At 43.4% G+C, this 26,027-nt stretch overlaps 1 protein-coding gene across 3 annotated transcripts in view; it reads left to right on the top strand.

Annotated features, from left to right (window-relative positions):
* Positions 1 to 26,027, top strand: part of DENND1B (DENN domain containing 1B) — a 190,844-nt gene that overhangs the window by 106,657 nt on the left and 58,160 nt on the right. The gene's annotated exons all lie outside the window — the stretch shown is intronic.

Genomic DNA, 26,027 nt, shown 5'->3' with positions numbered 1-26,027 from the left:
TTTACCCCCACCAGCTCTGACGCCACGGACTTTTTGGGATTCCCGTCCTCCCAGGCGGAAGGGGGGGGCTCGCAGGACTGGGGGGAGGTGTTCACACCAACGGGCTCGGAGAGCACCGAGTTTTTAGGCTTCCAGTCGTCACCGACACATGGGGGGGGCCTGGGGAGGGGTGAAGGAGAGCTTGGGAGGGGGGTGGATGTGAGGGACAGGGGATATCGCGAAGTCCCTCCCCTCCTGAGTTCAAGCCCGTCCCCGAGCAAAGGGGAAAGCAGGGAGAGTTCCGATTCCAGTGGGGAAGCAGGAAGTCGTGTCCGAGGCTCAGGCAAGGTAGAGGAGCCAGGGTCCCAGGTGGGACAGGAAGGGGCAAGTAAGGGGGGAAGACCCATCCCCCCAACTCCAGAATTACGCAGGAAGAGGAGGGGCAAGAGGATGGGTCTGCCAAAGCTTTTGTGTTGGAGAAAGACGCGCCAAAAGCCATTAGGAGGTTCTGAAACCGACTGACAACATCACTCCGTGTAAATAGCAATGACTTGAGCACTGTAAATACGCAGCACCAATAAAAGAATAAAATGCAGAGCTGCGTAGCGTCGTTACTCTGAAGTAGTCCACTCCGGCCACTGTGACAGATATGAATGAACCTTTTGCCCACACATAGCTTTTACCCTTTATGACATGAGGAATGAAACCAAGAAGTTTGTAATTAACTGTGCTTTAGTTTCTTTTGAAGGTGGTAATCATATTATCTTCTGATCCACTTTTTATATTTCTGTATTAAACATTATGTTTCATGTTTGCATTAACAGCTAAGCCACCTCAATTAGTATTTTGTATTGAATATTCTCTTATTCTAATGGGTTGTAGCCAACATGAGTCATACTTTGTGTAGATCCATGTAATGAATGGACATGACTAACTTAGATCCATTAATTTCAATGGCTCTATCTTGAGTAGACTTTAGTTGGATACCAACCTTTGTTTTTATGGTTACCACTTGCATAAAATAAAGCAAATTTTGACTATATATCCCCAGTGAAAATGTAACTCCTGCATTAGACTTTTGCTTTCTGAATAAACCCCTTTCCTTTGAAAATAGTGTTATCAAATCCATTCTATTGTTAGGGGAGTTGTCCTTTTATCTTTGAGGTTAACTTAATACCAAGTGTTTATGACAGTTCATGCAGACTGAGTTGTGATGTCACCTCCAAGTTATCAGCTCTGTTTCGGTTCACTATCTAAGGGCAGTTGCACCAATAACAAAAGACATAATTCAAGCTCTCTCTCAAGCCCCCCTTACTCTTGTTTTGTGGAGGATAGAAAATTCTCTGAATCTCTAAACCACTATTTTTTGAAAAAAGATTTAGCCCTTTGCCATTTCATTCTACCCTGTGGTTTTAAAGGACTAATCCTGATATGTATGGAAATGAAAAAGGGGGTTCAGTTTTTGGAATGTGCAGCATATAGTGATCAACATATTTTAATGGGGAAAGTGTAACAAAATAATGATCGGTTCTTTATTTACATATATGCATTTTTACATAAATACACGATTGCCTTTTGCATAGGTAAAACGTTTACTTTGTATCTATTTTTCTGACTTGCAATTCTCTTATTTCCATCTTCCTGTAAATGAACATATGCATACAAACGGGCATTCTGCATGCACTCAGTGCTTTAAAAAGGCATGAGAATATAACAGCTTGAATGCAGCTTTTTGTATTGCAGTTGCTATGTGAATTAAGCTAGCGTGGAAACCTTTTTCAGGAAGCCAGTGCTAGAACATTGATTTTATGCCTGCTGTAGGCAGGCAAGCCCTGGATGTTTGGGCCCCAAGTGAACCTGCAGTGGTAGTCTACCAGAACATTGTGCTGTAGTCTTGTGTATTCAAAGCAAAGGAATAAATCATGATTTTACAACGGTGCATCAGTTGACTTATTGCTGTTTTGTGACCGCTGGGTAGGAAGGATTGCTGTTTAATGCCATGTCATCGGTTCTCAAGTCAGTCAAGCATGAAGGCTTGTCATATGCCTCTATAATTGTACCTCTCCAGACTTTCTCTAACTAGTCAGCTGGGGCTGTGCATTTTGTCTCCAACACCCGGCTGGCCCGTGCCTGACAGGAGCTTTCTCATCATTCTGTCAGTAATATGTTAAGTAGTGTGTGCCTGTTTTGTGGCCTCTGCTATAGAAGCAGGTGGAAATACTTTAATGCAGATGTTGAAATGAGTGTCTCTCTTCCCTCCTTTTTTTAAATTAAAAAAAACCAATATATACAGTATATTTGTTTCAACTAATGCTGGACTGATAATTTTGTAAGAGCTGTACTTGCATTCTAGCTGCATAATCCAGGAGAGTTTTTCATTTCTGCAAAATAGGAATCTGGAGGTGAGCTAAAAACAATTTCAAAATTGTTTTGGAGGAACCCCAGTTATTGAAATGTTCTCTGTCTTTACCTTCCATGAAGAACAAACACCCCCTTATTCCCAGTGGATCTGTGATGATTGCACATTTGGTTAGGCTAAATCATGGTGCATCATAACTCTTAACTAGCCCATATGTGTAAATAATATATATTTCTTCCAATTCCCTTCCAAAACTTAGGGTTTTATTTATAGCTGCCAAGGGACTTTAAAACACTTGAAGGCAGCAGAACAACTGACCAGATGCTTGGGCACGCAAAGCGCTCTCGGTTTCCCTTAATTGCATTGTACTTCATCATGCTTGTCTTCCAGCTGATTCTAAGGATCCCCTAATGTCCTAGTGATTCATAGAGTATCCTCATGCTGATTATTACCACCCTTGTTTTGAATGATTCTTTGTGAGGAGTCATTGAAACTCACTTGCATCTGATTTTTTTCCAGCAAAATGCTGACTTTTCATGCTTTAAAAACTCAACTGAATGCTAAAAAACAAGGATAAGTGACTTTTGTTCCCCACAACTCCCAGTGCCCAACTACCAAATAGGTAGAGTAGGCATCAGCCTATGGGCCCCATGCTTTTCAGCGCCCCCGCTACAACGCATCAAAATACAATTTATTTGAACTTGAAGGGAAATTACAATCAAGCTTTTTTAGTTCAATGTGAGGGCGGCCCCCAAGATTTCGACTGCCGGGGGACCTCCACAGGGTTTAATCCAGCACTGCCAACTCTTAGGGGCTGCGGTCCCTTCACCCTCCCTAAAATATTTGAGGGGATTGACCCCCCCAGTTAATGGGCATTACCATTCAAATGGGCGTTACCATTCAAATGGCATATGTGTGCCAGATCTTGTAATCAATCGTGTGGGACAGGGCTTACCTGCTCCCCCCAATGTTTTATTCAAGTTGGCACCCCTGGTGAGCCATCTTTCCTTTCTAAACGCTAGATACCCCAGACTTTGTGCCCAGTCCAGTTTGTGTGATGCCAGTAGAGGAGAGGCCTGGGTAGAAGACTAAATGTAGGGGCAGTCAGTACATGGGAAGGGGCAGAATAGGATTGTGCCTGTCCGTTCCGTTCTGGCCACACATTGCTTGGCTCTTCTATGCAGGGTTGACTGATGTGTAGAGTTCGAGGGTGGGGCCATTGGGTATGTGAATGTGTCTCACACATTCATTGACCCCATATTTGTACATAGCTTCTTCATAGAGTGAAGATTTTTTTTTGCTAGTGTAGCCTGAGTTGTTAAAAATAAATACTACCAGGTCATGCGCAATAAAAATGGAATACATACTGAGATCAAAATATAAGGGCCCGCAGGCCGCATGCACTTCATCATCCACAAATTGCCCATTTCACTGATGGATAAAGGACCAGGGTTTGATTTACGCTTACTTCCTCAGTATAAACAATTCCTATTTTAACTGTAAACACATTTTAAATACCCCATGCTCAGTCACCAATACACTGCTATTGCCAAGATGATACAATGGATTTCTAAGGGACTGTGTACTGTGCATGAAATGTCTCTCGCCCTGCCAGGGACATGCGGCAGTGATGAATGGACATTCTACATGGGCAGGTTGCACATTATATAACAATAAAAATTGTAAAATAAAAAAACCCCACCGTACACAGAAAGGATTACAATATTTAGCATCATTGTTTTGAATCGTTTAGACTTCCTTTATATGTGCCTCAGTGTCATAGGATTGTGGTGTTCTGAATTTCATTGAGTGCTACCCAAGCGTTTGCTTGTGTCATTCAAAAGTAATTTCTGAAGATGGGGTCCTGCGAAAAGGTGCTTCCTGGTCCACAGCCCGGCTTAACTACGATTTCATCTTTTTCAAGGAAATCTGTTCTAAAGCCCCTAAAGTGTATTTTGAGTCTTACCTGCTGAGGTAATTTAAAATATTTATGCACTTATTCAAATATGTTGTTGTTTGCTTTATAGATGGTTGCCACCTTATTTTGCAGCATTTTTTGTTTTAAAAAAGTGAGCATAAATTAAATATTTAGGCTTTGAACAGATGGTTTGCTTCTGTTGCTTTCAAAAGGAACACTACCATTTTCTTTTAGAATGTGTTGCATTGTACTCTGCAGCAGTTTATGGTTTATAGTTGCCAAGGTGTTTATTTTCTTCACCTGAAAAGTAGCTGGAGTAGCTTGCTGATAACTAAGTAAAAGCAGATAAAAGGAACTCTTGGTTCTCATAATATATATTACTGGCCTATATACAGGACAAGGCTCATGTAGGCATTTTACTCTCAGGCCCGAAAAGGCTATGAGTAAAAGAACTCCTAGTCCTTTTTTTGGTTTAAAAAAAATGAAGTTCCAGTACTCATATCTTCATAAAAGTGCGGTGGGTAAAAAAAAAAGACTCCGTCAGTACTCCGTACCGGTGAATACAGTCACAAAAAAGGCCTAGTAAGCCCTATTTCATCTATCCCTGGAAATGCATCATTGGGGATAAGTTAACCTTTGACCCAGCTTGTTCACAATTACAGTGATCTTTCTATCAGCGTTCCTACGAATTGGATGGCTTGAAAAATTGCAAGAGCCATTGTAGGAATCCCTTCTAAGTCATCATAGAGCTAGATTGCACATTGCATCCTCATGTAAGAGCCAGGAAGTACACATCTCCACCATCCTTTCATTTGCATGCCACTTTTCGATAGCTAAAACCATGCTTTAGGCGGCTTACAACATGACAAGATCTACACAATTGCAAACGTAGCAAAAGTCATAAACAATAAATAACACATATCACAAAGTACCCAACCAAATGGAAGAATTGCTTTATAAATCAAGATATTAAAAATAAAGATACATAAAATTAACATCAGTAACAACACCTAAACAATACTACAACCCAAGAGCCAGCAGCTTTTGTAGTTGGAGTCTATCAGGGTGCTGCCCTCCCTGGCCAGGTGGGAAAAGGCCATCAAGGCAGGGAACAGGTCTTCTAGGACTCATAGCAAGCTGGATACACAGTTGAAGACGGTTTGGTGTAAGCATCATGAGTAAGAGATTACTGATGAGCAAACTAGTTTGTGCCATTTTGCATATTTCTGCACCAATATAAAGAAAACCCACTACTTTCCCTTTTTTGGTATTTTTAATAACTTGTTTCTTACATCAGTATTCTTTGTTAATGGGAATGGAAGCCTTAAAAAAAACTTCCAAGCTTGACTTATTGTCTGGCTGTGGACCAGGCTGCAAGGAGTATTATTGTTCATATTCCATTTCAAATCACAAATTCTTGGAAAAGTTCCTTGTACTTTAATGACTCTGCTGGATCACATCAGCTTTTGAACTGAACCTGCAATACAACGTTTTTGCAGTAAGTCAACCAGTCATTTAGCTGCATTGCATCATTTATTTATTTGATTTTTAATTTGATTTTATTTATTATGGTTTCTTCCTGCTGTGTATTTTCCCTTTCTTGAAATCTACTGTTTAATAAGATGAATTCCATCATAGTTACCCCTGTGTTCCAACTAATAAGAGGTGGGTGTGCCTTGCCAAGAGTTCATTCATCTTGAGTCTCAAAATCATTATGAGGTGCAGTCTTCAGAGGACTGCATATACGGTATTATGAAATATTTCAGATCTAGAACCTGCTGTTCTGACTGTTGGAGATCTAAAAATGTGTTTCAGATCCACCCTCCCACTTCAGAAGTAGTGTGTAACACACACAGAGAGAGACTTAAAAAGCATTCTGTGCAGAGGGTGTGGAAGAGAAATAATGGGGAGGAAGAGGGCAGGTTCTGAACTTTGCGTTATTGTACTCCTGTCTTAAGACAAGAATCCAATGCAAAAATCCAATACAAATCTGCAATTTATTAGAATTGTCTTCACATTATAAGGTCAGATGAGAGTATGATCTAAACAGCTTTACTGAATCACAAACTCCCCAGAGTACCGTAGTTCCACTCAGTTGTGTGTGGGATATGCATCTTACTTTTCCAACACAGCAGAATTCAAATTTTGCTCGTGGTTCCATAAGTTATTCACAGCACACTTGTCATTTATTTTTCCACTATAGTACAGAAGCTAGAAATGTTATGTGTGCAAATTTTAACTGTCCTCTTTCTCCTCATCCCATTGAATTGTTCATTCCATTTGTTTCAATTTGTCATGAATCTTTGATCAGAAATTCTGTATGTAAGAGTTTAAGATTTAGTGTCAGAGACACAAGAAAGCCACAGCACTGGAAGATCTGGACAGATGTCCAACTTATTCCCTCAGTAAAAGATCAGAAAAGATAATTCTTCTTCTTTGGCAATTATTCATAGGCAAGTAAGATTGTCTTCCATGAAACGGTCTCAACAGTGAGTCCATAAGTGACTTGGAGGTCAATTCTGGATCCACACGTCCTTCCACAGTGGGGACATAGGTTTCTGGGCAGGAGTTGATCATGGTGAGGGTTTCCCAAATGTGCCTTCCTCTTAGCACATTTCTCCCTTTTATCCTGAGTTTGAGCATCTTCAAAGTCCATGACCCCTTTGGTAAAGGCTGTTCTCCAATTGGAGCGCTCGCAGGCCAGTGTTTCCCAGTTGTTGGTGTTTATACTACTTTTTAAAAAAATTTTGCCTTGAGAAAGTCTTTAAATCTATTTTGTTGACCACCAGCATTACGCTTTCCATTTTTAAGTCGGGAATAGAGTACACTGGTGCCTCGCTAGATGAAATTAATTCGTTCCACGGGTCTTTTCTTATAGCGAAAAATTCGTCTAGCGAATCCCATAGGAATGCATTGAATTTTTTTTATTTTCTTTTGCCCATAGGAACGCATTAATTGAATTTCAATGCATTCCTATGGGAAACCGCGATTCGCTAGACGAATTTTTCGTAAAACGCATTCGTCTAGCAAGGTAACCTCCGCTCGAAAAATCCTTTCGTTAAGCAGAAATTTCGTTAAGCAGGGCATTCGTTAAGCGAGGCACCACTGTAGTTGGTTTGGAAGATGGTAATCGAGCTTCTGCACAACATGACCAGTCCAAAGAAGCTGATGTTGAAGAATCTGCCTAGCCACACCGGCCACTACGGTTACTAACTGAACTATAAGCAAATAAGTTCATGTCTTCAGTTTGCTTCTAACTGAGATGCTTCTTCCTAGGGTCCCGGGAGCAATTTTTTAAAGTGTTCCTCTCTCCTGCAAAAGAGTTTAAATGATGTCATTGCCGCAACCCCTCAGATATGTAAATATTCAGTGTTGTTAAAGAAGTGGGAGAAGAATAACATATCAATTAAGGGGAGGATATAGTTGGAGAACAGATAGCTTAAGCAAGAAACAATGATTTTTATATTAAATTTGCTTTTATTTATATTCTAGAACTATTTATGTTCATATATCTATGCAAGGAATACATTTTTGGACACTACTATAAAAATACAGGATGGGCGTATAGACACCACCTTATACCGTAAACCAACTGACTGACAAACATATAGTTACATGCTTCTAGCTACCATCCCAAACATACCAAACAATCCATTGTATATACCGTGTTTCCCCTATTTTAAGACGTAGTCATTATATAAGCCATAGCAGGATTTTAAGCGTTCAGGAAATACAAGCCATACCCCGAAAATAAGCCATACCTCCGAGGAGCGAGACCGCTGAGGGAAGAGGAGGCGAAGGAGGCGCGCTCAGTGCTGTGGGGGCTGAGGCATGGTGCAGTGCCCCGAGCCTCTGGGAGCCGGCAAGAGCAGGAGGCGGCTTGCCAGGTCGGCATCCAGCAGTGTGCGCGGAGCACCCCGAGCCTCTGAGAGCCAGCAGAACGAGGAGGAGGCTTGCCGGGTCGTCGCCCAGCAGCGCGCGCGGAGCGCCCCGAGCCTCTGGGATTGTTGTTGCTGCTGCTGGCTGCCGGAGGCTCGGGGCGCTCCGCGCGCGCTGCTGGGCGACGACCCGGCAAGCCTCCTCCTCGTCCTGCTGGCTCTCAGAGGCTCGGGGTGCTCCGCGCGCCCGAGCCAGCAGCCTAGCTTCTCTTTTTTTCCCTGCCCGAGGCAGCCTGCCGCCCCGCTACCGGAACTGGCGGCTGCAGAGCGGAGCGCTCCGCAGCGCCAGGCGGAGCGCAGCGGCCTGGCCTCTTTTTTTTCTTTTTTGCCTGCCGCCCCGCCACCGGAACCGGCAGCTGCAAAGAGGAGCGCTCCGCAGCGCCAAGCGCTCGGAGCGCCCTGCAGCGCTGGGCGGAGCGCAGCAGCCTGGCCTCTTTTTTTTTTTTGGTCTGCCGCCCGCCACCGCAACCGGCAGCTGCAAAGAGGAGCGCTCCGCAGCGCCAAGCGCTCGGAGCGCCCTGCAGCGCTGGGCGGAGCGCAGCAGCCTGGCCTCTTTTTTTTTTGTCTGCCGCCCGCCACCGCAACCGGCAGCTGCAGAGAGGAGCGCTCCGCGATCGCTCCTCTAGACCACCTTGCCGAGAGCCTCCAGCCTTTCAAGCGGCAATGCTCAGGCGCCCGAATGGGAAGAGAGACCCCCCCTTGCCAGATTCTGAGCGCTCCCTGCTCCCCGATGGATTGGGCAAAATCCGGCGCGCAGCGCAGGCGCGGGATGAAAGGCACAATCCAGCCTCGGCAGCCCTAGCGACGGCGAGGGGGGCGTTGCGAGCCATTTAAAGCTGTGGCCGTTGCTTCACTGCTTTTTAGCCCCCTGTCCGGCAGCTTTCTGTGTCCTTTTTGTGGTGCGTGAGGAGCGCTGCTATCGGGCTGCGCTCCGGCTGCCTTTCTACCCCCCCCCAGTTGTTTAGTGGCTTTTGCGGCACATGAGGAGCACTGCCATTAGGTGAGGAGGAGCACTGCCATTGGGACGCGCTCCGGACGTTTTTTCTAAACCCCCCAGCGGTCTGGCTGGCTTCTCCTGACTTCGCAGGGTGCTGCCAGCCCAGCAGCAGCAACGCCGGCCGCGGCAGGAGGAGGCAGGAACCACTAAGACACCCCCCGAAAATAAGCCATAGGCTTATTTTCTTGAGTAAAATCATTATAAGACGGTGTCTTAAAATGTGGGAAACACGGTAGGCAGGCCCTATGTTACAGCTGCAGCTGTTCCAACTCTACAGACAGAGACTCTCACCTAATAGATCTACAGCAAACCTTTTTAGAACTAAAATATCCGCCTGATGAAGTTAAACAACAGATCAACAGAGCCAGACTGATACCCAGTGAGAACTTGCTGCAAGACACACCCCAAAAAAGAGAATAACAGAACACCACTAGTAATCACATACAGCTCCCAAGTTAAAACAGTACAGCGCATCATCAGAGACCTACAACCTCTCCTAGACAATGACAGTTCTCTGTCTCAAGCTCTGGGAGGAAAAACTTTCATTGCCTACAGACAGCCACCCAATTTTAAACAACTCCTCACCCACAATAATGCAACTACCAGACTTAGCATTGGTACCAGAGCCTGCAGTAAACCCAGATGCCAACTTTGCTGCCGCATACACCCAGACAACACCATTACTGGCCCCAACAACATCAAACATACCATCTCAGGACTATTTAATTACTCATCTTCTAACATTATGCATGCCATCAAATGCCAGCAGTGCCCATCAGCTCTCTATATAGGACAAACAGGCCAAAACCTACGCCAAGTGATAAATGGACATAAATCTGACATCAGGAATCACAAGACAGAGAAACCAGTAGGAGAACACTTCAATCTCCCTGGACATTCTATACACGATCTCAAAGTAGCTGTCTTCTTACAAAAGAATTTCAGAAATAGACTGGAAAGAGAAGTTGCTGAATTGCAACTTATTACCAAACTTATTGGTGCTACATATTGGTGCTACACCCAATATGCCAGCAAGTTTGGAAAACTCAGCAATGGCCAGAGGATTGGAGAAGATCAGTCTACATCCCAATTCCAAAGAAGGGCAGTGCCAAAGAATGCTCCAACTACCGCACAATTGCGCTCATTTCACACGCTAGCAAGGTTATGCTTAAAATTCTACAAGGCAGGCTTAGGCAGTATGTGGACCGAGAACTCCCAGAAGTGCAAGCTGGATTTCGAAAGGGCAGAGGAACCAGAGACCAAATAGCAAACATGCGCTGGATTATGGAGAAAGCTAGAGAGTTCCAGAAAAACGTCTACTTCTGCTTCATTGACTATGCAAAAGCCTTTGACTGTGTCGACCACAGCAAACTTTGGCAAGTTCTTAAAGAAATGGGAGTGCCTGATCACCTCATCTGTCTCCTGAGAAATCTCTATGTGGGACAAGAAGCTACAGTTAGAACTGGATATGGAACAACTGATTGGTTCAAAATTGGGAAAGGAGTACGACAAGGCTGTATATTGTCTTCCTGCTTATTTAACTTATATGCAGAATTCATCATGCGAAAGGCTGGACTAGATGAATCCCAAGCCGGAATTAAGATTGCCGGAAGAAATATCAACAACCTCAGATATGCAGATGACACAACCTTGATGGCAGAAAGCGAGGAGGAATTAAAGAACCTTTTAATGAGGGTGAAAGAGGAGAGCGCAAAATATGGTCTGAAGCTCAACATCAAAAAAACCAAGATCATGGCCACTGGTCCCATCACCTCCTGGCAAATAGAAGGGGAAGAAATGGAGGCAGTGAGAGATTTTACTTTCTTGGGCTCCTTGATCACTGCAGATGGTGACAGCAGTCACGAAATTAAAAGACGCCTGCTTCTTGGGAGAAAAGCAATGACAAACCTAGACAGCATCTTAAAAAGCAGAGACATCACCTTGCCGACAAAGGTCCATATAGTTAAAGCTATGGTTTTCCCAGTAGTGATGTATGGAAGTGAGAGCTGGACCATAAAGAAGGCTGATTGCCGAAGAATTGATGCTTTTGAATTATGGTGCTGGAGGAGACTCTTGAGAGACCCATGGACTGCAAGAAGATCAAACCTATCCATTCTTAAGGAAATCAGCCCTGAGTGCTCCCTGGAAGGACAGATCGTGAAGCTGAGGCTCCAATACTTTGGCCACCTCATGAGAAGAGAAGAATCCTTGGAAAAGACCCTGATTTTGGGAAAGATTGAGGGCACTAGGAGAAGGGGACGACAGAGGACAAGATGGTTGGACAGTGTTCTCGAAGCTACGAACATGAGTTTGACCAAACTGCGGGAGGCAGTGCAAGACAGGAGTGCCTGGCGTGCTATGGTCCATGGGGTCACGAAGAGTCGGACACGACTAAACGACTAAACAACAACAACAACCAAACTTAAAACCATGGAGAGACCTGGTCTGAATAGAGACATTGGATTCTTATCTCATTATACATGATAAAGCTATTTTTAGCCATCTCACCCCTTGCTTTTTCCTGTAAGACCAATTGCAGTCATTAACAGTTGTCAACAGGTTTACCACAGCTATCAGCCAATCACCCATTCCCACCACCCTTCTGAGTAATACCCCTCCCCACCCTCCCACTATATATAAGGGTCTGGTGACTTCTGTTTCAGTGTATCTGAAGAAGTATGCATGCACACGAAAGCTCATACCAATGACAAACTTAGTTGGTCTCTAAGGTGCTACTGGAAGGATTTTTTTTAAAAAAAAAAATCATGTTCACTTTACAATGAACAGGTATGCCATTCCCCAATTCAAGGGACATGCAATCTAATATATACATCAGGGATAGTCAGCTCAAGAAAGACAAATCGTAGTGAAGAACATAATATGAACAAAATGGTTAGGGTGGGAATATAAAGTGATAAAATTGTTCAGGCATCTGTGAGCAAAATGAGGTAGTGAGAATGTCACAGTAGCAATTATTTCAGAAATCAGATACTAAAAGTCACCAAAACAGTAGGCCATATCCAACTCTACAATTTTGCTTGCACAATGGATTTCAGTGCTCACAGCAGAATTTCGTTTCCCATCCCTTCTAGCACCCTGCACACCCTCAAAATGGGTTTACCCCTGGAAGTGATTTTCAGCACACATTGGGGTGGGATGGGGGGTGGGGGTGAGGAAGGGAAACCCTGATGTGCCAATACAACCCCCGCAAAACAAAGTTAAGAAAGTCAATAAAGAGTATTTGGAGACTGTGTGGTGTATTAGTAGTTCAGTCAAATACAAATGTTACATTATAAATGTCACACATTTTTGAAATTGTTAAATATATTCAGGAAGGATAACCTTGTCTAGTCATGATATTAGCATGGAACCTATTTACTAGCTAAGGAATTAAGCCATTCCTCTGGTCACTTCATTAATTAGAAAGAGTTATTTTTGAGCATTCTCATAAGCTTCATAATCCAGCCGGCGGTGTTTTGACAGTTTCCAGAATTAGGCAGAGACAATTACTTTGCTTTAAAAGCAACTTTGTCAAAGTTTCCTGAATTAAGCAAAGGTGTGAACATTTTGTTTTAGGTAGAATAATTGGTGTTTTGCAAATCAAGTAGATGGATTTGCATGAATAAGGAAGCGGTACAGTTGATTTTGAGCAATACAGTAAGTAGTCTGTCAAATACAAGAAATATATTTAAGTGCTTGCAGATTACTTTATCATCAGGATATTTCTCTAAGGGCATGTGGATATCACACAAAACTATGGTAAAGCACAACCCCCGTTCCAAGGCATCATTCTCCCTCCTACCCCCACAGGGTGACAGGAACAGGCCTGTCCTAGCCATAGAGGCTAGTGGTGCGGAGAACCACGGCGCCAGGTGCTGGAGGGCGCTGGAAGGGCGCCAAGTGAGCGCAGGGTTCCGGCGATCTGGCCAGGAGGACTGTGCTCCACGGGCTGAGAGGCTGCGCTGCGTCTCTCTCCTTCTCCGAGGACTCCGCGCTGCGCCTCCTTCTCGTTTCCCCAGCGCTGGGTTCTGCTCAGTCAAGCTTCACCACCAGCGCGCGCACAGCGCCCAAGCAGCTCCTGCTGGTCCCGCGGTGCGCGCGCTGTTGGCGAAGCTTGACTGAGCGGAACCCAGCGCTAGGGAAACGAGAAGGAGGCGCAGCGCGGAGTCCTCAGAGGTGGCCTCCCACTGCTGCCGCGGTCCGCTTGGCACTCAGGGGTCCTTGGAGAGGCTCTGGAGGGGGGCGCTGGAGGGACCTTAGCACCAGGGCGCTGGATGGGCTTAAGACGGCCCTGGACAGGAATTTGGAAGCTTCTGCTTTTAGTGAAAATTTGTTATATTGTCTGGACTAACTAACAGTCGTTAACATGACAAAGTTTCTGCTTGTAGCTTGCATGGCTTGCCATGTCACCTGAACTGTGATCTGTGATTATTGCTAGATTAAACTAAACCAATGTCAAACTGTGGTTTCTGAAGCCAACCTGCTTAAAATATGAATAGTTAATGTTAACCACAGTTCGCAGTTCAGATGACATGTGAAACTTGAGAAATCCTCTTAATGACACAGTAGGAAAAGGAGGGAGCAGGACAGACAAGCCTGGGAGGAGCTTAGGCCTTTTCACATCTAGCAAAATTATAGTTTATCATTTCTGGACATGATCTCAGAGTTGCTTAGATGTCAGGTGATTTTCTTGAATTTAGTTTTTGAAATCCTGGACTTCATGTATCGACATGATAAATCTTCCCCATATTCTGTATTGGGGTGGGAAACCTTTTCTAGCTTGTGGGCTGAACCCTTCTCTCCTCACCCCTAGAGAGCTTGCCCACCTTTCAATATCCTAGCGACATCAACTGTGCTTTAAAATTCCCACTGGAGGCACTTCAAAGTGCAGTGCGAAGTTGTTCGAAAGCCCTTATGCAAACTGTTATGCATTGCTGTTTGAATCTCCAGTTTTCAGAGGTTTGAAGATCAGTACTCAGCTGCTTGCAAAAGTGCTTTCAAATAGCCTTGTGCTTTTCTGTGGACCTCTGGCTAATGAGTGTGGTTAAATCATGCTCAGTTTGACTGCATGCGCCAGTTCCCAGCAGAATCAACCCCCACCCATCAGGTGGCATCACCTCCATCAGAGTGACATCAGTTGATTGGCAGGTGGGCGTGGTTTTAAAAAATGGCCTCAGGGGCCAAATTTGAGCCCTCTGGCAGACTAAGACTGGGCAAGGGAGTCCCCACACCTGTTCTATATGATTGTACAAAATTGCTGAGAGTACTTGAGCATAATAATTTATATTGTTTGGAACTGCTGAGGACTATAGAGAGATATTCTTGAATGATACACTGTTTTAAGATTGCTCACTTGGATTGTATGAATTTGAAGACTAAGTAGTCTTGGATGAAACCCAAATAGCAATGTGATTTGCAATAGCTTCTTTCACTTGAACAAACACAATAGCAGTATCAGCATTGAAGCTGGAAGCAATAGTACTGGAGGCAATAGTGTTTGGTAGTCACATTAAGAATTAAAACTTTAGGCTACCTTTTTAATCCATGAATTTGCTAGCGCTGTCTAGATAAATGCTAGGTGATTGTACAACTAATGAGTATGTAAACATGTTGCAGTAAATGTTAACTGGTATTAGAATCGGTATTTCTTAAGTATTTTGAAATCAGGACCATTTCCCCTAAACATTTTTGTACGTACCCCCAACCTAAAGTATTGTTATATTACTTGGATCTCAAATCGGCGTTTCTCAAACTTTGTGAAATTCTATTCCTTCTCATCTGCACCTCCAAACTAAAATCTCTTGGGAAGATCAGGTATCTGCACCGGTCCCACATTCACCAACCCATCACGTTGGCTCCCTACACATCATCTTTCTATGCACTGCTTCATCTCTGCCAGAAATGAGAATTCTCTTCCTCCTCAGGTTTCCCTTTAGGGTTGCAGCTCGGTGAAACTGCTTTGGTGGTAACCCACTGTGAGTGCAACATCAAACCACACATATCTCTAGCATTAGACTGCAGTATAATGTCTTGTCAGGTAACGGTGGAATCAGACGAAAACATTCCCAGTCAAAACCTGACAGCGTTGCAGAATGCACTGAACAATGACATCAAATGCTTTAGACAACTATAATAATATCAGCAGCGGCAGCCCTTGTGCTTTGCGATAAGATTGGTTCCCAAAGGTCTGTTTTTCTCAGTAACATCCCCCCCCCCCGCCCCATTTGATATCTAGCAGGCAGTCATTTCCAGGCATGCTTGTTCTTAGGGTGCCCCCCCAACATTGTAGATCTCAACTCAGTTCCAGAAAGTTTCAAAACAATTGCTTTTGCCAAGGAAATGGTCCATTTTCAACTCTGTTAAACTCATTCAGTGTGTGTGTTCCTGGTTCTTTAAAGAGAATAAGGTGGTTGTTGCTTTTTGTCCACACACATAAACTTAAATATTTTATATTAGGAATGAAGATGATGCGCAGGATGTATTACACTGAGCACTGAAATCTTTTCAGAAATATGATGATACCTTTGAGAGTGTATTTGTTTTGCAGGATGGATCTCAAAATCTCACGTGTCTAAAGCAGCTGTAGAAATATAAAAAAAATAATTTGGAGCAATGTGAAGTTTTTTATTCAGTGCTTGAATCTTGAACATTAATCTTTCTTTAAGCAAAAGTAGTAACTGGAATCAGATTTCTAAAAACATGCATCTGACTCAGTAGGTTCTTGTGATAGGTCACAATAGTCACAAAAAATAGTTAGCCTTTAGGGTGACTCTTAAGTCATGTACACACCATACATTTAAACCACATTGCTTCTGCCCTAGTTCTTCTAGGAACTATACATTTATATTTTGCATACGTCAGAGTATGTGCATATATATTGTATTATATGTAGCATAGCACAAATCACTTATTTTTGCCACCAATACAGAGAACCTAATAAATAATAATAATAATAATAATTTATTTATTTATTTATTTATTTATTTATTTATTTATTTATACCCCGCCCAGCCACTCTGGGTGGCTTCCAACAAAATATTAAAATACACTAATCCATCAAACATTAAAAGCTTCCCTAAACAGGGCTGCCTTCAGATGTCTTCTAAAAGTCTGGTAGTAGTTGTTCTCTGGTGGGAGGGCGTTCCACAGGGCGGGTGCCACTACTGAGAAGGCCCTCTGCCTGGTTCCCTGTAACTTGGCTTATCGCAGCGAGGGAACCGCCAGAAGGCCCTCGGTGCTGGATCTCAGTGTCTGGGTAGAATGATGGGGGTGGAGATACTTCTTCAGATATACTGGACCGAGGCTGTTTAGGGCTTTAAAGGTCAGCACCAACCCTTTGAATTATGCTCCAAAACGTACTGGGAGCCAATGTAGGTCTTTCAAGACTGGTGTTATGTGGTCTTGGCGGCCGCTCCCAGTCACCAGTATGTATGGACCAGGGAGCTGAACATGGATGCTTGGATAGTCTCAACATTATGAGTTTCGTGTCACAAAAAGATGTAGCATCATGTTGTTGTTGTTGTTTAGTCGTTTAGTACACCCTGCTAAAGCCTTGAAGAAACTTCAGAATAATCTCTTGAAGGGTATTCTTTATGTACGCCTGTAAGCCACTACAGCCATACCTGCCAAGTTCCTTCTTGAAAAATAAGGGATCGGGCCGGAAGTAGTAGACCGGAAGTAGCGCTGCCGCCATTTTGGAACTGGGCGGAGCATGCTCAGAAGTGACTTTTGGTGCTGCTTTGCCCAGTTCCAAAATGGCCGCCGCACCAGAAGTCGCGCTGCAGCCATTGTGGAACTGGGCAGAGCAGCATCAAAAGTCGCTTCTGATCATGCTCCGCCCAGTTTCAAAATGGCCGCTGCGCCAGAATAAACCGGGCAAAAACAAAAAAATCAGTTTTTTCGGCTGGGAACAGCTGGAAAAACGGGGGTTTCCCGGGGAATACGGGAGACTTGGCAGCTATGCACTACAGTGTACAGCCTGGCTTCATGATTCTCCTGATGGCTCTGTTCTGCTCTTTGCCATGTTGCAGCAAATCCACAGCTTTGGTATAGTTGAGTTTTACCATCTCTCCTGCTAAATGCACACTGACCTTTGGGAATCTGGACTCTCTCCAATGCTGCCAACCTCCTACACAATGGAGTGTGTTTCCAGCTCTTACGGCGGATACCAAAGATCAAAAAATTGGTTAATTCTCTGTGACTAGGCAATTTTGACAATATTTGTCAGTAGTATTGGCTCCCAGTCTGTTTCTGGGCCCAATTCAAAGTGCTGACTACCCAAACTTAAGATCTTCTTTAAGAGGCCGTGCTCCAAGTACCCCTGGAGAAATAAAGTGAGAAAGAAGGCCTTTTCAGTAGATCCTTAGCCATCTTATGTAACCGAATTCCCAGGGTGGCTTGCCTGACACCATCTTTGTTTCCTCCACTCTACCCAGTGGCAGCTGAACACCTTCCTATTAAATAACTAAAATAACCTAGGCTTCTGTTTTTAATTTGGGAGCAGCAGCAAATTGTATTTTTGTTCATGTGGGTTTCTTCTTCTTCTTATTGAATTTATATACCGCGCTATAACCGGGGGTCTCAGGGCGGTTCACAGAATAAAATCAAGATATAAAACCACAAAATACATAATAAAAATAAAAAGAACAACCCTATAGCCCCCACCATACAAAAAAGCACATTTTAAAAGAGCATAGGATGTCCCCCTTTCTTCCCCCTTAAGTGTTTTTATGTTTTACTTTGTCTTTCACTTCTTTTTTATTTAATTTATTTTAGTGCATCAAAAGAACTTTCGGGTGGCATAAAAATGTCTTAAATAAATGTCATAAAAAAGCCAACCTCCTAGTGGTGCAGCAATAAAACTGCTAGGACATTTGCAAAGCTAAACAGGGTGTGATATGGTTTTAAATTGGATGGGGGATGGCGTGTTGAGATTCCTGCATTGTAGGTGGTTGGACTAGATGACCCTCAGGGTCCCCTCCAACTCTACAATTCTAGGATTCTATGAAAATGTTTAGTTGTTAGTTGTTTTTCCTATAACAGACTAACAGACTAACAGAGCTAATCCTCTGGAAAATGAAAGATGAAAAAAATTAATAAAGATAATGTTTTCAGAAAATTAGGTCAGCATGACTCCTTTTAAATATAATCTAGCAATAAACAATCCACCTAATGGATAATGTTTCAAACAGTGCATTCCATAAATTGATAAATAATTGCAGTTTTCATAGTAAGTTTTAATATTACTTATCTGTTCTTTTTCGATATCTTATTAACTGTGTAACCTTTATCCATAAACAAAACACCTCAAATAATAATAGGTAAAGGTAAAGGGACCCCTGACCATTAGGTCCAGTCGCGGACGACTCTGGGGTTGCGGCGCTCATCTCTATGGGCCAAGGGAGCCTGTGTACAGCTTCCAGGTCATGTGGCCAGCATGACTAAGCTGCTTCTGGCGAACCAGAGCAGTGCGTGGAAATGCCATTTATCTTCCCGCCGGAGTGGTACCTATTTATCTACTTGCACTTTGACGTGTTTTTGAACTGCTAGGTTGGCAGGAGCTGGGACCGAGCAACGGGAGCTCACCCCGCCGCAGGGAATCGAACCGCCAACCTTCTGATCGGCAAGCCCTAGGCTCTGTGGTTTAACCCACAGCGACACCCGCATCCGCCAAATAATAATAAGAAATATTATCATTATTTCAAATAATAATAAGAAATAATAAAAACATTCCAACTAGTCGACTATGCTTGGTTTTGCAGCATTTCCCCACCAACTGGTCACGTCAGGTCTTGCAGCTGCTGCTAGATTAACCATTGTTATTTGAGCTACATGGTCTATGGCAGTGTTTCCCAACCTTGTGCCTCCAGCTGTTTTCGGACTACAATTCCCATCATTCCTGACCACTGGTCTTGCTAGCTAGGGATGATGGGAGTTGTAGTCCCAAAACATCTGGAGGCACAAGGTTGGGAAACACTGGTCTATGGAGTTAAGAGAAACTTAAGTAGTTTTAGTGTTGTTCTGAATGATAATTTGCTTCTAATAATAGCAAGAACATCATTCCAATAATCCTTAATGCTATCACAATTCCATCATATATTATTATCATTTGCATTTGGTGCAGAACCCCATCAACATTTCCTGAAATGTTTTTATTACATTGGCTTAGTCATATTCACCCCATCCCCATGTCTTCTACTACCTCCTTTTGGCATCCACTCCTTTGGACTCCTCCATTTTCACATTAACCCTCTCTTTTTTTGCTCCTTTTCTCAACTACCACTTGCACACAGTCCACCCCGTTTCCATGCCTCCTCCTCTCTTCTATTCTGCAGCCCTCCTCTTCAAAGGATCTGTTAACTAGATATTTAAGATGAATCAAATCTTAAGAGCAAACCTGACACCTTGGTCAATTATAGAGGCTTAAGTGATGGATGTTGTACATACATAGGTGTTTGCTTGTTAATAAAACACCTGCTTTAATTTACTATATAGAATCTGAAACTTCATGTAGAAGACAGCACACGATACCAAGAGTGAAATACAGTAATATTTGGGGACATATTTATTTCTCACACATGATGTAGCTGAGGAATGGGAGAGATTTGAATAAAGGAGGTATGGAATAACACTGAGAGGAAAAAAGTGGCAGTGTTAAACAACAGCAGAGGTTTGAGTAGAGTGGGCGGGGAAAACATTGAGAATGAAAAAGTGGTGGTTTAAAATAAGGTTTGAGTACAGCGTTAAGGGAATTGAGAAAGGCTTGGTTGTGTTAGCCTTTTGTTTTAGCTTCTCTGTTGTACACTTCTCCACTATTTCTACTTTTAAAAAAACTTTTTTTAAGACAACAACCCTTTAGTCTTCTTCTCCTCCCAGTCTATTCTGTCCTTTTCTCTTTCTCTTTTTTGTTTTTATTTAGATTAGTTTCTTTTATTTATTGTATTATGAAAAAGCTGTAAAAAAATCTTCCAGTAAAAAACCCCTCTCCCATTGTTTTTAAACACCAAATTTTCCTATCTCAGCGTCCTTCCCTTTCTGCTCCCATGTTACTTGCTGTTCTGCAACCTGTCTTCTCTTAGGCTCCTCTACCCCACCCGACATCCATGCAAATCCAGGCTCACGATGCAGTGCTACAAATTCTTCAGTGGGAGCTGCATGGTGATGGACTGGTGCAAATATAGTATTGAGAGATAAATTGAGTTGGAGAATGTTGTTTGTTGAAGAAAAGAAAAGTTGTGAAGTTACCCAGTTGAGAAGTTGAGGAGCTGGAGTTGAACAGCTGCAAGAAAGAAAGAAAAGGCTGAAACACTTTTAAGCAAGCTGGAACACTGAAAAGAGAGAGTAGTTGAGTACTGAAGCAGAAAATGGCCAGGAGAAGGCCAGGAAGGGAAACAGAAGCTGAACTCAGAGATACATATTGATAAGTATTGGCTTCCTTATGGAAACAGTCCAGAAATATTGAGTGTGAAGACTTATGCCACATGCTTGGTTCTTTGGATTATAGTTAGTGAAAGTTTTAATATTTAAATTCCCAATTTGTTTCTTTTAAAGATTATCTGAAAAAAGCATGTCTTAATGATGATAGAGCATCATGAGGATTACAGAAATTATTTAGGAAGGTAATTGGAAATGCAGCCAGCGGAATAAACATTAAGGAGGAAGGCAAGCTATTCATTTGCTGAAACATTAAATTATCTCTAGCAAGAAAACAGTAATTAAAATGGCACTTATCTTAAGTAACAAAGGGGGAAGAAACACAACTGTAAAATTGCAGCTGTTTGGCTTAGAAGTAGGAAGCAAAATTTAATCAGAAATGGGCAGCTTAACAGTGGAATTATGACATCTTTGGCTGCCTGTAGTATAGCTGTCAAGCTTGGGCAGTTCGGTGGTCAATAGTGACATTCTATGTGTCAGTGAACAGAGTCTGTAACCCGCAGTTCACACATTACTGAAGCTCCAACTGTCGAACATTCAAGTCCCTTGGTATTACTGCATCTTCCAGCCTCCCCTGGCTGGCTCATGTTTCATTCTTTGGCAATTTGCCCTAATGATATCCCTCAGGAGCTTTCAGGCCCCTCTTCTTTTCCATATTTAATCCTGTTAGATTAATCCGAGCGAAGAGCAAACAGGGCTGCACAAAACAGTTGTCTCGTGGTTTTTTGTGTGGCTTTTTTTTTAATAAAAAAAGCTGGTATCTCCCCCCCTTTTTAAATTTATAACTCAGATGGTAGAATGATTCTGAAATGCAAGCATCCTTCTCTGAAATACACTAGGTTTGCTCAGTCTGTTCATAGAGGATCTCTGTGCAAAAGCCCCGTAGAGCATGAGGTATGAACAGCTGTCAGAAGCATTTGAGCTCCCCTGACCACTCCTAGGCAGTGCAGTCCAGGTGGCTGGTGCCCCACCCCTTTTCCAGGACCCATAGGAGAGCCGAGCCTAGATTTCCACCAGCCATTTTCCTTTGTGGGCATAGATGGCTCTGTTTCTTTTCCTTTTACAGTGGTACCTCGCAAGACAAATTTAATTCGTTCCGCGAGTCAATTCGTTTTGCGAAAAATTCATCTTGCGAATCGCGATTTCCCATAGGAATGCATTGAAATTTCTTTTTTGCCCATAGGAACGCATTAATTAAATTTCAATGCATTCCTATGGGAAACCGCGATTTGCAAGACGAATTTTCCCCCCAAACAAATTTGTCTTGCGAGTCACCATCAGATCACAAGACGCATTCGTCTTGTGAAAAATTCGTCTTGCAGGGCATTCGTCTTGCGAGGTACCGTACCACTGTATTTAACTGGATGGCTGTGTCCCAATCATCTCCCTCAACAACCCTTCAATATTCTATTCTTTACTTTGGGGGAGCCTAATTTAAGCCCTATTCTCAAGTTAGCAATGTAGGAGACGCCACAGCATGGCTCTTCCTTGCTGCTATTGGCATGATGGCAGAATTCCTGGACCACAAGGAAGGAATCCACAGAAGTGGCTCCTCTCTCCAGTGGAATCATGTTTTAAAACCTCTGCAGTTGCATGATGATATTGTCAGAATGGGTCCTCTGACATGCATCTTCTAAGAGGTCCCCTCTTGGACGGAGAGTGCTCAACCCCTACATAAATTTAATATCTAACAAATAAAAAGAAGACCTCTTGTTTTATTGCAGTCCCACAACGGTTTCTAAGCTGTCCTCGGTCAGAAGTATACAATGAGTTAAGCAGTTTTCTGTTATAGCAGCAGGAAATGTATAGTAGATTGGCAGAGTCTAAAAATAACGGAGCAATGCAATGGGTTATATTCAGCTTGCTGTATCTGCCCTTGCCGTATCTGCTGGAAAGGAATATCTCATTCATATGAAATCGCTCTAGCTCTCTTTAACAATGGAAAGGGCTTGTCCAAAGAAGCATATTCGTGTTAATCCCTCTCGTATTTCAAATGGTGCTAACAATATGAGAAGGCCCCAAACTCGATACTATGCAGAAGAAGGATTGTTTGTACCCTTTGTGAATTGTACAGCAGACTGGGCTCTTGAGACAATTGTTAGCAGAGATTAACACCTCATTACAGAGAAGCATGATCCCGGCTTTCATCAAACAAGATGCTGTTTGGGCGTTTATTCAGAAAGTTGTTCCGTAAATGGTGCCAGCTTTGTTCTGTCTTCTTGCCATTTTAGTGCCGCCACCCCCCACCCCCACCCCGTCTCATGTTGCTGTAGCGAAGCATATTAGGATTGCCTCACCCTTGGCACACCAAGCTTTTATTCAGGTCTCCTGCGCTGCTCTTCCATTTTCCATTATATTGAGTCAGACCACTGATCCATCTAGTCTGGCATTTTCAACACTGGCAGCTGCTCTCCAGGGTTTCAGAGGGAGGTCTTCTTTCCCAGCCCTACCCAGAAATGCCAAGGATTGAACAATGGGGCTTTTGCATGAAGAACATGCTTCCTTTTCTCTTGGTTTGAGCCACCTCAATGTCACTTGTTGTCTTTACTTTGCAAGATTTGGTGTGGCAAAATTGGAAAAAGTGCTTTCCAATTAAAACGAGCACACACTAATGTCCAGAGCTGCATATGGTGGCCTCCCCAGTTTGGCATGTAGTGTTTAGTAAGCAAAGGGACAGGCATTTCCCTTAACACATCACCTTTCTATGTGTTCCATAGTCCATGTTGGAAAAGCATACATGCAAACAAATACTAAATAAAATCATGGAATAAGAGCTTCCACATTGGTGTCAAGACGAAATTCCTCCCTTTCCAGTGAAAATATGGCTCAGGCGCCAGTTTTGGACAAGGTGTCATCTGGGGAGGGGAGGGTGAATTCTTCCTCTCTGTGCAATAAGTTCCCTCCACCCCCCCTTCCCCCTGCATCACAGTTAGACTCTCACTCTAACCTCTGTCACCCCCCAGAACTGGACTCAGGAAAAACTTAGACTTGGCTTCCATAGGAGACTTTACTAAAGCCAAATTAGAGCCCAGGGAGGGCTTGAGTTAGAGTGAAAGCCAGATGTGTGTGTATGTGAAAGAGAACAAATGTACGTGGCATGAAAGACTGTCGGATGGCCCACCCACTTTCAACTTATCCATGCCCACTTTCAGTTTGGCCACACCCACTATGGTGGCATGTGGCTCCTGGAAAGTTAGCCACAAGGGAATGCTGCAAAAGTTCCCTAAATAGATTTAGACTGTCATCCTATGCACAGCTGCCTGAGAGTAACCCCCGGAATAAACTGCTCTCTAAACAGTTGTTTTCAGCTCACTGCAATACAGTGGTACCTTGGTTCTCAAATGCCTTGGTACTCAAACAACTTGGAACCCAAACACCACAAATCCAGTACAGTGGTGCCTCGATTTACGAATTTAATCCATTCTGAAGGCACCTTCGTAAGTCGAAAAATTCGTAAGTCGAAAAACGCCATTGGAAACGCGATTTCCCATAGGAATGCATTGGAAAGGGAAAAATGCGTAAGTCAAAGCAACCCTATCTAAAACGTAAGTCGAAAAATCCCTATCTAAAACCGCCGCAGTTTCCCCCCGGATGTCGAGACATTACCCCCATTCGTAAGTCGAAACATTTGGTTGTCGAGTCGTTCGTAAGTGGAGGTACCACTGTAAGTGTTTCAGTTTGTGAACTTTTTTCGGAAGCTGAATGTGCTCTGTTTTGAGTGTTACACTTCCATTTTGAGTGCCACACTTCGGTTTTGAGTGTTACGCAGAGGTCTGTCTGTTTTTGCTATTTATTTCGAGTTTTTGTTTTTGTGGCTTTTTGTTTTTGTGACTGTGTGGAATGCAGTTCAGCACTGATTGATTGATTGTGTAACTGCAGTACATTGTTTATTACTTTCATTTTATGGATCAATGGTTTTGTTAGACAGTAAAATTCATATTAAATCGCTGTTTTAGGGGTTGTTTCTAAAAGTTTGGAATGGATTATCCATTTTGCATTACTTTCTATGGGAAAGCGCGTCTTGGTTTTGGAATGCTTTGGTTTTGGAACGGACTTCCAGAACGGATTAAGTTTGAAAACCAAGGTACCACTGTATGAAGTAGGGAAAACAAAACATTAGTCTCTCTCTCTCTCTCTCTCTCTCTCTCTCTCTCTCTCTCTCTCTCTCTCTCTAATACTTTCTATTACCAGTATATTTGCCCGTAGCAGTTGAGTTTTTCAGGGGCCTTTTTCTGTTTAGTCCAATTACAGGTGTCACCTTTAATTTTCATGGGGGTGGGGTGGGGTGGGGAGGGAGTTTATTCCGTTATGTGTTCCTGAAAGAGTCAGTCTTCTACTTTTGTGCACATTATTATTTTGGAAATAATAATAATAATAATAATAATAATAATAATTTATTATTTATACCCCACCCATCTGACTCGGTTTCCCCAGCCACTCTGGGCAGCTTCCAACAGAAGAATAAAATAATCGATTAAAGATTAAAAGCCTCCCTAAACAGGGCTGCCTTCAGATGTCTCCTAAAAGTCTGGTAGTTGTTTTCCTTTTTGACATCTGTTGGGAGGGCGTTCCACAGGGCGGGCACCACTACCAAGAAGGCCCTCTGCCTGGTTCCCTGCAACTTGGCCTCTCGCAACGAGGGAACTGCCAGAAGGCCCTCGGCACTGGACCTCAGTGTCTGGGCAGAATGATGGGGGTGGAGATGCTCCTTTAGGTATACAGGACCGAGGCCGTTTAGGGCTTTGAAGGTCAGCACCAACACTTTGAATTGTGCTCGGAAACATACTGGGAGCCAATGTAGATCTTTCAAGACCGGTGTTATGTGGTCTCGGTGGCCGCTCCCAGTCACCAGTCTAGCTGCCGCATTCTGGATTAGTTGTAGTTTCCAGGTCACCTTCAAAGGTAGCCCCACATAGAGCACATTGCAGTAGTCCAAGCGAGAGATAACTAGAGCATGCACCACTCTGGCGAGACAGTCCACAGGCAGGTAGGGTCTCAGCCTGCGTACCAGATGGAGCTGAGAGACAGCTGCCCTGGGCACAGAATTGACCTGCGCCTCCATGGACAGCTGTGAGTCCAAAATGACTCCCAGGCTACGCACCTGGTCCTTCGGTGGCACAGTTACCCCATTCAGGACCAGGGAGTCCTCCATACCTGCCCACCTCCTGTCTCCCATAAACAGTACTTCTGTCTTGTCAGGATTCAACCTCAATCTGTTAGCTGCCATCCAACCTCCAACCGCCTCCAGACACTCACACAGGACTTTCACTGCTTTCACTGGTTCTGATTTAAAAGAGAGGTAGAGCTGGGTATCATCTGCATACTGATGAACACCCAACCCAAACCCCCTGATGATCTCTCCCAGCGGCTGCATGTAGATGTTAAAAAGCATGGGGGAGAGTA

Source organism: Zootoca vivipara, chromosome 7, assembly GCF_965207765.1.
Source record: "Zootoca vivipara chromosome 7, rZooViv2.hap1.1, whole genome shotgun sequence".
NCBI lineage: Eukaryota > Metazoa > Chordata > Lepidosauria > Squamata > Lacertidae > Zootoca > Zootoca vivipara.
The sequence above is the reverse complement of the archived record's forward strand: the minus strand, read 5'-3'. Positions and strand labels throughout refer to the sequence as shown.